Below are 15,319 nucleotides of genomic sequence, written 5' to 3' on the forward strand. Positions count from 1 at the left end.
TCCCACTGTGCCGCCCTATTTGAATATCATTACCTGCCAATGTAAAACCAATCGAATAACCTGTACTGCAATGATACGGCTGACCACACAAGTTAGCTATATTATTATAATATTTACTTGAAAATGAGACTTATGCTCTTATCATAAAGCTTAAAATGTTATTCAAATTAATTAAATATCAATTCACTATCTGTATGGGGTGTATGAACAGAAATCGTGCGCATCCCTTGCGAATAATTTCCTCTGACAATCGAAGGTGAATTACGAAGATAGGATATGTTACTATTAGGTAATTTATGAACAAATAAGTACTTCTGTAATGTGCATTATTCAAATTAGCTGCTCCAACGCCTAACAACTTTAAACATTGTTTCACGAAATATAAACTAACGTTTAAATAACATTATCGGCGCAAGTATAAAGTAAATAAATAAAGAGATTAACCAAAGTTTCAAAGGTATTTGCCGAATATTTCAAATATATTTTCACTATTAATAATTATTGTAATTCAGTATTTAAAAGCCGAGATTAATATTATTTACTAAGTTCTTTTCAGAACAACTTTTCGTCTACTGATATCGCTATGTGTTTGAGAGTACTTTTTTAATTGAAAAATAAATGAAATTCGCACATATACATCGTATGTAAATAACATCAAAGGCTTTTATGTAGAATTGTTTATAAAACAATTTTGTTTACTTGAAACAATTTTGCATCCATCAGAAAACGAATTAAATTAAATATTTTCCCTTTGACTATTATTATAAAAATATCTCTGTTATATTATCTATATTAAATATATATTTTTATACTTATTTTCTTATCTGTAGACTCCTTAGTCTTGGAGCCTTTAATGTTACTATTGAATACTTATATTAATAACAAATTTGTTATATTACGACATCATTATATTACGACTGTAAATTTAGCCATAAGTTTCAATTGTGTAAAATTTTGTTAGAATTGAGTCTTGAATTTGTTGTAATATTGTGATACTTTGTATGATATTGATATGTATAGAAAATATATTTTTTAAAAAATAAATAAGTACTTTATGTTCTTGATAATGTTTTTAAAATAATTGACTGACTTATGGTAAAAATAAAATATTACATAATATATGTTTTACATTTTCTTAAACTATCTGTGTTTTTATATCCAGTGGTAAATAGTTTCTATAGTAAATTCCGCAGATATTTTTAACTTTCAAGATATGATTAATAAAAGGTAAAAATATCTGAACTTGAAATTATTTGTGAAACAAAGAAACATTCATAAAAAAGCAAATGATTTAACACAAGATTATATAGATTATACAAAAGCGTGGAGCTAATATTTGTTGAGTTTCAATTTTCACAGCACATATCACATGTTATATATGTAACCAACATAATGTATTTAAAATTTTATAACTGTGTAACAACTGAGCTTCTTCCCGGTTCTTCTCTTTCGAATTTACATTTCAAGCCGGTAGTAGTTTAACTATAGTTCTTTATAATGTCGATTTTAAGTTGCTTGTCGATACTTTTTTGTCAAATGGAATGGAATCATTAGTCATTTACATCTACCTAAGATACGGATGATGTTGTCGTGATCGTTTTTAGTCATGGCAAACATTTTTCGAGAGGTATCTGCCCTGGAATAATACGTGCTGGATTTCCAAAGATAATTAAATGTTTCCCGATCCAGACATTCGACCACATGACCTACAAGGCAAAAAGCTAGCCACTACTGCTACGAGGTAGTTACTATCTAAATTATTCATAATAAAAAAACTTACACCTAGAACTACAACTTCTAGTAGTAATTAATAATATTTCAAGCAAATATCACAAACATATTTAATAGAGCAATTACTCCGTAGTTTTTCATGAGGTCAACATTTATGCATAATGCAGTCAACTGGGTTTCTTAAACTGGTCTGATATTCATTTATTGTTCAACCGATTACATTGTAAGGCAAAATATTATTCATTAATACAATACAATCCATATATAAAAACTAGTCAGTGCGTGTCATTACAATTCTAGAACTTGCTTCACTTAAGCAAAAATATGTTACAAATTGCATATAAAAAGATTAAGTTTGTCTATTTAAAAAAAACATATAATATTTAATAAACAGCGTTTATTTTATATTTTACATGCAACTCATTTGTTATTAATTATATTAACTTATTATTACAAAGACTTAGTTTATTTTTTTTTGCTTATAAGACAGATAATAGATAACAATGTTTAAGAGACTATACAGTAAGTTATTATATTTATAGTATATTATGAGAATCTAATGTATATTATGTACTAATGTAAATAAATAATGTATAAAGATTATTTATATATTATAAATAAGCGAAAAACTGTGTCTGCACCTCTGGTCATCAGCCGATTTATGAATCACGCTCAAATCCTATTCGTTTTCTTCAAATTTTCAGTAATGATTATTGTGATTTGAAATAAGATACAGACAGGAGTAAATTTTAAACTTAATAAGAGAAAGTATTTTTTAAATAGTTAATTTAAAAAAATCTTTCAGTTATATAAGGTTTTTGTGATGTAAAATTAATCTATAAAACATATACTCAGACGTACATAATCTTATAACATAAAAAGAAATTCCGGAAAAAGGAATGATTTACGTATTTAATTTAAAGTAATTTATTTGGCAATCACTTAAATTTATAATATTGCTCATTAAAAAACTATATTACCAATTGCCACACAATTGTGATTATAATGAGACTTAATAACATATTAATTTGGACCAAGCTAAAACAGAGACAGTTTTGATACCTTGCCTGTCACAAGTTTTCGTCTGTCGCAAAAAATAATATTTGAGTTAATTTCACTGTAAGAAACCCTTCTTACTGTTAATCACTTAAAAAAAAACAAATGTTATTTTTTCCTAGTTCGTTTTTAAAAGTACTTACAGTTTCACTTATATTTATGTACATGGCATAAATTGAATGAAACTGTTTAAAAATGAAAATTCTACTCAGCATGAAAAAATAATATAGCTGTTCCATTTCTAAAATTATTTTGTCCTATTGAAGTTCTGTCCTGAAATGTAGATAAAGCACTAATTTATCTAAAGTTCCTAAAACGCAATAAGAGCACAAATATAATGTTTCACATTTGCAATTATTTATATTCAGGAGTCAAGCAATAAACTATACTACAACAATCAACGTTATACTTTATTTTAACAATAGTCTTATTATAATCATAATTTGAGTCGAGATGGCCCAGTGGTTAGAACGCGTGCATCTTAACCGATGATTGCGGGTTCAAACCCAGGCAAGCACCGCTGTTTCATGTGCTTAATTTGTCTTTATAATTCATCTCGTGTTCAGCGGTGAAGGAAAACATCGTGAGGAAACCTGCATGTGACAAATTTCATAGAAATTCTGTCACATGTGCATTCCACCAAACCGCATTGGAACAGCGTGGTAGAATATGTTTCAAACCATCTCCTCAGAAGGGGCCTTGAGCCCAGCAGTGGGAATTTACAGGCTGTTGTTGTTGTTATTATAATTAATTAGATTTTTAAACAAATTAACGTTGAAATTGACGTTATTATAAAAACTTTAAAATAGTTATACTCTCAGTTATAACATCCCATTTTAAAGTGTGCGTCTAGCTCCAAGCTAGTCAATCAAAAAACTGAATAATGATTTAATTTTTAAACCTGGAATTAGAACCCAAGTAGAAAATCTGAGTTTTAGAAACCAGCCACTACACCAACGATATAAGACAGCGTGATCCAAACCATAACGGTTTTTTAGGTAGTAATCAATACTGCACATCCGATAATCTGTAAAACCTTACACATATACATATGCAGCTTACTTGCCCGTAATCGATGTTAGTGTCACTGTGTCACATGGCAATACACAAATAGCCGCTAATTAACTTGACCCGCATACAGAACAGAACATTCACAAGAGTTGCTCTGCTTATAGTGTATTTAAAAGTGAAAAAAAAAATTACCTAAAAATAAACAAATACATTTTGTATAAGAGAGTTAATACTTATAAGAAGCCCTCTGTCAGTTAACCTTTAGAAAAAATAGATATTAACAAAACAAGTATAAAATATTACTCTACTGTATAAATAGAAAACCCCTACAAAATAAATTGTGAATATTGGTTACAAATATAATATATTATTTTAATCAAACAATCATATCAATACATACATATACATGTAATTAACACGCACAAACTCAGGCGCTCAAAAACAGGCGCTCAAAAACGCACAAAAAAATATGTGATGGATGAATAAAACTTTATTGCGTACGTACACAAATACATATTTTAAGAAAGGCTTTAGATGGCTGTGTTATTAGATGTCCGATGTAAGAAGATATCACTGTAGAAACTAAGCTCTTTACTCGGAGAAGAAGGATGGAATCAAAATTCTGGGGATTTTGTTCTTAAGTCTAATCAGCGAGTTTCTTACCGGTTATTTTGGGTAAAGGCTTCGTACTTTACACATTTACATCTGCTGATTTTATAGCAACTAATGTATGTACTACCTTAAAATTATATTTTTAATTATCCTGGCTAAAACGCAATCAACAAATTCAAAGTAGCAATCCGAAGATGACTTGACAAGGCCACATTTCTGCTCTCGGAAGATATGTACCTAAATTGTGCAATACACTATGTATTGCTACTGCTGGGCAGCACTGTTTAGTATAATTGTATTTTAGTGAACACAACAGTGTTACTAAAGGTCCTATCAATCGCACAAATTACTATTTATACGATTGACATTCCTTGTCAATGCGTTCTGACTCTGTGATGCCCAAATATCCCTTTAATTTAAAAAAAAATATTTATTCTTTGCAACTAACTCCCGTGACTGAAATTCGATCAATAGATTACGGATGTATAAAAGATCTTTTAAATATTACAGTTAATTTATAAGTATCTCTAAGTATTTAAATAAATGTACCTTTTTACAACATTATAAATTCATTAGGAATATTTATACACCCAAAAAGTTTTAATAATAATTAATGTAATTAAAAGTTTTTTACTTCTATATAAACTATATACAAGCTGTTATTGTATTTATAACTGTTTATTTATTTGATTGAGTCATAAATAATACTAAACCTTTTATCAAAGTAATATACATTTTTATAATAACAATTATGGTGACGTACTTCTGTTTCTACGTGGTAGTTATGACAAGATTTGTTTTCAGTATTTGTGAGGTAATTTAAAAATGGGACATTAAATAAAACAACATACACACGGTTAAAATTATAATAGCACAGTTTTCAATAGAAAATTCCTCAAAAACGAGAGTTGTTGAATGATGAAGTCAGACCCACGCTAATAATGGTTAGGACAAAACGCCGGAAAAACAAATATAATTGCAGTACATTTTAGTTTAGTTGCCTATTCACATAGAGGTTTTTAAAAAGGTATTCTGGTGTTTTGATTGATTTTGAGCGATTAACAATACTATACTTATTACTTTATCAAATAAAATACTATATAAAACATTTTTTTTGGTTTGACTATTCGTCGTGAAGTATTTTCGTTTCATTGAATTTCAAATCACAACGATGGAATCGTTCGTAATAATTCGAATTCTAAAAAAGTTTCACTTCCAAAGGATCAACTTCCATTAATTTTCAAAGTTTAAAAATTCAATGTCAGAAAAAAATGTAATTACAAGTATGGCGCATTCAAGGGTTGAATTACGCAATTAATGAAACGAAATTAATCGTTAGTTCGCTGGTCGTTGGTGCGCAATAGTCCTACGATTAATCGAACTTGTCAAATAAATTACGGTTTCCAAACTGTTTGTTACATAAATATTCTTGTTTTTTCCGGTAGTCGATAGTCGATACCAATTAAACTCAAAGTGAAATGGCTTATTTATCTTATGGTACCATAACCAGCCATTTGTTTAAAGGCATTCTTTGTTTGTTGCATTTTTAAAATGGAGCCTTAAATTTATTTCGAACCACCACAAAATTCAGCCAAAGTAACATTGGATGTTTTTGCGGGAAAACTGTTTTATAATTTCCCAGAATAATTTCTTTCTGACAACGTATAATTATAAAACTTATAAAAGCAATTTTAATATATCAATAGTATTTAATTATTTCATTTATGAAATTGATTACTATATTTCATATTTTAATATTATAATTATTTCTCAGTTTTATATTTACACATTGTTAAAGAAATTGAAATTGCATGCTATCGACGAAAATCTCTATTGCTTGAAATTCTGTTTTAGCGACCTAAAACCAACAAATCAATATTCACAATCGATATTCTACGATAGATCCGATCGAAACCTATCCACAATTAGAGGTCGTTAAAAATAATTATATTTCAGTAGACAACGTATGTCCAATTCAAAATTAGATGCAAAATTCGTATAACTGAGATATTTCGATATAAAAACTATGAATTATTAATAACTGTTAAACCGTATAATACGTTTAGTTTTCTTTTTTTTACCCCAACGAATATTTCCGTCTAATTATCAATATATCGCAATTGAATCGATACATTATCATTGCATTTCCACCGTTTACTTATTCGACTAATGCAGTTGGGGTTCGGTCACAGTTTGATCGAAATATAATCGACGACCTCCATGGTCGAGTGGTGTGTACACCGTTTTTCATGGGTACGCCACTCTGAGGTCCCGGGTTCGATTCCCGGCCGAGTCGATGTAGATTACCATTATTTTTCTATGTTGTCTTGGGTCTGGGTGTTTGTGGTATCGTCGTTACTTCTGATTTCCATAACACAAGTGCTTCAGCTACTTACATTGGGATCAGAGTAATGTATGTGATGTTGTCTCATATTTATTTATTTTTTATTTATAATCGAGATCGAATAGTAACCGATATAAGTTGAACCTTTGCGTTTCAGCTGAGGTTTTTTTGTAAGAAATTTAGAATACAATCAGAAACGTATCAAAACCTTTATGAGTTAGTTCAATTATTGTGCGTCAATTATTGTCAAGGTTATAAACGTAGCATAACCTTGAAAATTTAACAATATTTTTTAAAATGTTGTAAACAAAATCTGCGCGTATATATTTATTATTGTTTAATCAAACAAATTTGTTCAGATATTAATTTATCTAAAACTTGCAAATTAAATTTTCAGTCAAATTATCTTATTTAATTGAAATTCGACATAGGCCGCTATATAATTTCGACTTTTTTTGTGTCATTGTCAGAATTTTTCATAATTAAATTATACGTTTTCAAAAATTGAATTAATATCGTAATTTCATAAAAAATACTTAGATCGAACAAGTTAAGTACGTTAATTGATAACATTTTAACCAGGACATACAATTTAAAGGCATAATGTTTTAGCGAGAACGTATTAATGAGACTTGTGTAATTAAAGGATGTTTTTCCTTATTTACTGTGTTATTATTTCTAGGAAATTATATATACGATTATTATACAAATGTCTTAAATTTATAAAATTTACATACATTGTCAACGTTTGCTTATAAGTATATAATAAAAAAAGAATGTTACACACTTTTACAGAGTACTTTTACTCTCAGAAGAATAATATAACGAACATCAAAATAAATCAATCATTATTCATTCATCCAATTGTCTTGAAATAATTTATATTAATATGTAATTTTCTGTCTGTTGGTCATTCAAAGTCAAACCATTGAACCTTATTTTATGAAATTTGGTAGGGTGCAAATTTTAAACTCCACAAAAAGTTTACTTTTGTATGCCCAATACTATATAGTCTATCGTTCCCCACTAAGACAATATAAGAAAATAAAACACGGAAGCAGTGTAAATAAAAGAAGCATATAATTTTGGCGACCTTATTGCTACATAGCGATCTCTTCCAAGCAACTAATTGTATATTTTATAGCTAACAGAATATGAGAATGAGATGCTGAATAATAAATAAAACTTAAATCAAACTAAAACTAATAAATAAAGGAACAATACTTGACGATGTCACGATCATCCAACTATAATATAAAGACATTACCAGTTTAAAGAAATATTATATTAATGATAGATTTAATTGTCAATTAGCATTAATATCTTTTTTATTAATTTTTAAATGAGTTAGCTCATTTGCCTACCGTTAACTCTTTGTTAACTAATATAGCCAAATAAAGTATTACACTCTGTATAGAATGCAAAAAATTGTTCACATAAATATTTTAATTAAATTTAAAAAAATCAATAGTTTAAACATTAAAAATCTTTTGTATACTTGTTATACCAGTTTGCCTTATTACATTTACATTGAAAATTATAATCTCTATAAAAATACATATTTTTAATATGAATAAAAAAACCTTTGAATCGTATATTTTTGTTTGTGATATCATGGAATTCTACTTTTAACTACGAAACACTTAATTGTTTTACAATAAGCACACAAGTGGTTATAGGTGAAGTCCCGATAGCTTAGCTAAACTTATCATTAAAATTACTTTTAGAAAAACCATAAAGTTTTTTTTAAATAAGTAAACAATTTTAACTATTCTATTAACATTAAAATTAAAATTACATTACTAGATTTGTATGATTCTGAGACCTTACATGTGTTGATGCTAGTTAGGATCTATTAGAAAAAGTAGGTTATCAGATGAACCAAATAATAAAAAATTGATCATATAATCATACATAATTAAAAGAAAATGGAGCAAATTAACTATAAAATGTTTAGCGACCTTCATTAAAATTAAACTTATTTTAAAAGAAGCGACCCGCCACGGCTTCTTATGGGTGCAATGCTGATACTAAATATATTACATTTTTTTCTTGTTTCTTTACTATATTTTCCATGTATTATATACAAAAACCTTCGGCACGAATTACTCTATCTATTAAAAAAACCACATCAAATTCCATTGCTAAGTATACATGGGGGCAGACAGCGGTAAGCGACTTTGTTTTATACTGTGTTATGATTTCAACTTAATATATTGAGGACATGGCAAGTCAAGCTGCGCTCAAGTACTAATAGTGACATACATAAAGAATAAACATTGAATACCGACTCTACGGTATTTTAGTCTTGAAAATGTGGGTCATTTCAAAAATGGGCAATATAAAGGCAAGTTCAAGGAGACAGCAACAGATGCACAGACACTGTTGTGATTTTTACATGTGTTTATATTTCAATTATTCCGTGTGAAAATGGAAGCAATCAGACTATTTTTACTAAAGGTGAGGTCAAAGACATTATTCAATATATTTATTTCTTTTACACAATATCTATAACGGAATCGTGTAAAAAATATTCAATCGTCGGATATACTCTTGCGAACATCGTACGTGCCAAAAAAACAATGAAGGAACGGTAATGCCCAAACGATCATACGAAAGAGTTCAACGCCCGCTAATCAAAAGAGGCGACCGCCATATTACACAATTTGTTCAATATGTAAACTTAAAGTATTTTAGCGATTACCTTAACGAAAATATGAAGTGATGTTATTTTTATATAATCTAATTATTTTTAAATTTTGCGATATTAATAAATATAATTAATTAAATTAAATATTAATTAATAAAAAAATAACTAAGCTGGATCTTCTTAGTTACAATTTTCATAACGTTTAGAATAAATAGTATATATATTTTATATGACAATATGCTTAACTCTGTAGTGTATCTCTATATTTTGTGTAGCTTTATAAAGTCATACAAAACTCAAGCCAATTCTGATTTTGACATTTCGTATACTAACTTCTGTAGCGTAGTGTACTCTGAGATATATAAACATTTTAGTTTATTATAAATAAAAAAAAAATTACATATCAAATTAGTTCTTTATTTAATAAGCGAAGAAATTATTTTTCTTAATTAATAAGTTCAACTGAATATAAATCATGTATTTATTTCTTTTCAGATAATCCTCTCCGCAATCGTCCTAAATATAATCTTAGCTGGAAATACGATGGCCTACAATACCATATCGGCTGTCGACAGAAAATCAGCGAATAGCTATCAACGCCAGCCGGTGCCGAGCGCCGGAACCTTTAAACGAAACTGGTCACAGAGATCGACCAATACCAAACCATATAAAAATGTTCCACCTTATTTAGTCTTCAACCAAAAAGTTGGAGCATATTATCCCTACTATAAATACCCATATGAAAATAATATAAGGAGAACCGGTTCTCAGAGGACAAGACAATAGTTGAAACCATCTGTAACTATTCTACTACAGAGCTAAGATCTCCTTTTTTGAGAAGAGTTTCGTATTTTTGGATTACGATCACGAGAATAAAAGAACAAGAATGTACGTATTAATCAAATGAAAATACTGCTTGCTGGAATTGAACCTGAGTTATTTGAGTAAAATTCACTTGTTTGAGCCGCTGGACCATCTCGACAAGACTCGGCCCAGGACAAGACAATTGTCGACGGACGAATCATAAACTGTTTTATTATGTGTAACGACTCGCTGTGATTGATTTCATATGCGGCTGTACGGAAACTAATGGTAGTTACATACTCGTATTTTTTCTTGAAACCTCCAACAGCTTTAAGTTGTAGACTTTATGCTTTATGTTAGTATTTTAAATACTATTTATACATACAGGTCGTAAATAATATAATTTGAAAATACGAAATTTTTCCTTTGTTTTTTTTGTATATTAAGGTCGTACAAGATTTAATTCCATTAATTTTAAAAAGACTTATGAATAAGTTCATCTGGTAGTAGTAGTAGTCACAATATTAACGTAAAATTGATAAACAAACTGACCAATAGGCAATATTATTTATTTTTTTTTGTGGCTTTTATTTGTGCCAAAAAGGCACAGATTATTTCGCCAATGTCACGTGCGATGGAGAAGACACGGGCAATATTATGAAATTCATCAAGAATGCACCTGACAGACACAAATATGTTACCAACGTGACAACCTAAGGGCCTCTTGCTGTTACTACGTTTGAAAGATGACGTCACTTCCTTGCCACGTCACTCAATTTTCGTTCTCAAATAATATAATATAAAAATAATAATTTGGTATTAATTAAATTTGTAATCAATTTATCACAGTTATGATACCGAATTATCGGCAAGGTATCAATCGAAGCCGACATTTAATTGAGCCTACCAAAAAAATCTTGAATAATTTTCGGTTCACTAATTGCGAATAGATGCGTGAATTGTATATTATTGTTTTATTCACTCAACACAACTTTATTCGTTTAAAAAAAAATCATATTTAAATTAGGAATGCTATAAAAACAAGACACGCATATAACCCATTACAAAAATATTCCGATACGGAAAACGATTAAAATGTAAACGAAACAAAGCGAGCATCTTTTTTAAATTAAAACAAACAATGGACACCTTTGCCTTCCGAGATATCAATCTTAATTTATATGCAATATCTAATTGAGATATTGCATATAAATTTCAATGGCCTCGGTTTCTGTAATCATTTGATTTGATGTAAAGAAAAAAGGCACAATATAATAACATTTTTCAAGACTACTACAGTCTACAGGTTAAAATATGGAGATGTATATTTTTTAATATAACATTTAATTTTGAATAAAAACAACTTTTAACTAACGTAACTTTTCATTCGTAACTGCAATAAGAACGAACCTTGCTTCTATTAAAAAATAGTCGAAGAAAGGAGAGGCAATGTATGTAAGAAACGTTTTGACCAAGTGATTATAAGGCGTGAATTGTAACCTATGATTCGGACTTCAAGATCAGGGCCCATTGAATTCATGTGCCACTGAATTTGGTTTAATAATTCGTTTCATACTCGGTGGTGAAGACACATCAATAGAACCTGCCACGTGTGTCCTGAGTTGCTTAATAGTAGTGGTGGTCCGGATTAGCTTCGAACCTACTCCTCAAAAGGGAAAGAAGGTCTTTACCCAGCAAAAGGAAGTTAAAAGGCTGTTACTATAACTACTTGAATAAAGTTTATTTTGATTTTTATTACGTTAATTTTCTTTAACATATTCAAAATTATTTTCCTTTCTTAATAATTAACACCGACATACCATAAATATTAAATAATATGTACTAATGTGTGATCATCCATTTTGTTTAGTTGTATGACAATTTTACGTATTTATTTATTATACCATTTTAGGTTTGTACTGTTCAAGGTTGAATGTAAATTTCAATGTTTCTTGTATTTTTATGCTAAAGATCTTAAAAATATAATCAGTGTTTTTATTCCGAAAAATAAACTATTGTTAGTCAATCATATTTTTTAGACACCACATAGGTACATACATATGTAGAGCAATGGAAAAATTCGGCACAGCAATTTTAATAATAAAAAACTTTAACTAAAACTTAAAATAATGATGTTCATTTCGTTTACAAAATTAAATTGTGATTTAATCTAGAAACGTATAATGTGTCGGAAGTATAATAAAATTACTTAATGCAATGTAATATGCAAAAAAATACCACACTATTAAGTGTTAAAAATGAATGCAATCATGAAAGTTATGCAGATACGACGAGACACTTCATTGAATTACATTCTGAAAACATTCGATGCCTTCACAGTTATTCGCAAGCCGGCCTTTCGGTTCTTCTTACATTCTATCAAAGCTCCGATTTCAGCAAATATTTATTACATATACCACAGAATAGAATATCAAGGTAAAAATATGAAAGTACCTTTTATTGCGCTTTGTGCATATGTAATTGCTACGTATATTGGCGTTTGTTTTTTAAATTATCGAAATATAATAATTGGAACACGACGTTCTTGTACAATTCTACAGACTGATTTATAAATAAAAGTGATGCGTTAGCTATCTGTTTCAGTTCATATTGTATGATGTGATAAAATATCTTCTGAGTTTCGAAATTGTAGTAAACTTTTTATAATAAAACTGTAGTGTAATTCATTTGTAACCTATGTTTAGTTAATACATATATAAATCAATATATACTTTATGGTTAGCTTTTACAAGCACTTTTGAATCGTCAATTAACAACTGAATTAATTGAAGCTACCACCGGTTCGGAATATGGATTCTACCGAAAAAAACCAGCAAGAAACACAGTAGTTACTTTTTTCAACCTTTAAAAATACAAAGTCAAATTAGGTAAATACAATTATAATTATATAACTTTGGGTAAACTAAAAGTAAATGCCTCCTTTGCTCTTAAGGACCTCTTTTTTTAACTAAATTTCATCTAAAATCTGCATCAGGTCACTAATTGTTTGTCGTTTTTACATCGAGAACTAGTTCATTATAAACCCAAGTCATATCAAATCGCCAATCTCACTATGAAACAAAAGGCGTGGAGTAAATAACAAATTGTTAGTAAATCACTAATTAATATTTAAAGTGACAACACTTCTCAGGCATTAGCAAAAACACTCATCGTTTTGTACTAACTACCTCGAATTTGTATTCGCTTTTGTTTTTATAATCTGAGTCTTTAATTATTAAAGCACAAACTTGTCCTTATATAAATTATTTTAAGTATCAGAACTTACCTAACCAGTTTCTTTATGACTAACCGTGAACTTGTTACATTGAAATAAATAAGTAATTATACCAATTTATTAAAACAATTTATAAAATCATTTTAAACGATAAAAAATACGATGTCTACTAGGTTAAACCATGACGTCATTATGTCGGTCGTACCATTAAAAACATTATTTTATATTAATTAAACATATAGAAACATTTTTACGGTTAAACATTTTGAATCTTCAAGTAATAACACCAATGAATATAAATGTATATAAATGACACGCAAGTACGAACAGTCTCTAAATAAGATCTAGCCACATTAATGCCTATTTTTTGTCTTACATTAAGTATAATTACAATAACAGCATTAAAATTAAAAACATGAAATTGCAATCCTGGACACAATTTCTAAGTAAAAAAAGCTAATGCGTCATTTCGTCAGTCAACATTCTTAGTGGTCTTGATAAGATCTTTTTGGTTAAAGACAAAAATTACATTTTACAATATGCAATATAATTTGGCATAACACATTTGAAAATTTTTGAATATTTTTTAGCAGATCAGAAAGATAGCATTTATTTTTATGGATTAGCTAGCTAAATGAGAAACGTGTTCTTATTTCAAAATAAAGATCCGTGTTTTCTTAAACTTAAAAAAAAAGTAAATGAAATAAAAAACATTCCTAGCCACAAACAAGCTTCACAGCTGTAGCCTTCATATGGAAAGAAGAGTAGTCTCAGTAATGAGCTAAATACTTTAACATACCAAACAACTGCCAGTCATTTGGTGGAATTATGAAACGTTAGCAAGGAATAGCTGACAAATTTCTTCTAGAATCTAGAAATAAAAGAGGTCGATATTTGTAGGAGCAATGTGAAACTTTACAACAGTATTGAGCGAAAAGCTTAGCCTAATAATATTTTACATATAATTATAAATATTTAACATGAAATAAGTAAATCAATTCCAATGTTGTCTGTGTTCCAAGCTTATGGAATCTGTAGGAAAATGTATTATTTTTTTAGTCCTAATCAACAGTTTCCTGCTGTGGCCTTGGGTATCGATGAGAGGAGCACGTTATTTACACGGATTTTAAAAAGCCGTTCGATTTGGTTAATCGTGACATAGATTTTAAAAAGTCGTTTGATTCGGTTAGTCGTTTCTTATTACTGACCGAATTGCGTTGGGAATCGAAGGTTTACCAACATCGGGGTATCGATCAATTTAGACTTTACTTCTATGTTTTAAGTCTCACGACAAATCCGTTCCTTCTAGGATACTATCTGTCTCTAACTTGGACCTATCTTTTGTTTTCGTAAAAAATCATAACTTTTATATTAAATTAAGTCGTCAATTATATTATGGATCAGATTTATATATATATATACTACAGACCTGACGGATTGGAAATTCCCCAGGATGATTTTAATAATGTTTTAAAATGATAAAAGAATAATTTTCACTGTAAAAAATTTAAGCTTATTCAATTAACGACAAAAAGGGGTTTCAAATCACAAAGTTAAATAAAGGAATAATGTCAGATACATTGCTTTCAAAGACGTACATACATATGTACATATACATGTGCATGTTGTAAGTGATTATGGGTATTTATAGGTTTATTTATTAGGTAACAAATTATTTATGAAAAAGGCAACGAAACATCAAAAAAGACTTTACCCGAGATACCTAAAACTGTTTAGGAATGTCGACTTAAATTTTATTCTCTTTACCACGTGATGCTTGAGTATTATAGGTTTCTCTAGACTTCATGTTACAATGTTGTTTAACAACTTAAAATGCCTTTGAAGTTACATGTTCATACACCAATAATAATTATCG

This window comes from Vanessa cardui, chromosome 18, assembly GCF_905220365.1.
Source record: "Vanessa cardui chromosome 18, ilVanCard2.1, whole genome shotgun sequence".
In the NCBI taxonomy this organism is placed as follows: domain Eukaryota; kingdom Metazoa; phylum Arthropoda; class Insecta; order Lepidoptera; family Nymphalidae; genus Vanessa; species Vanessa cardui.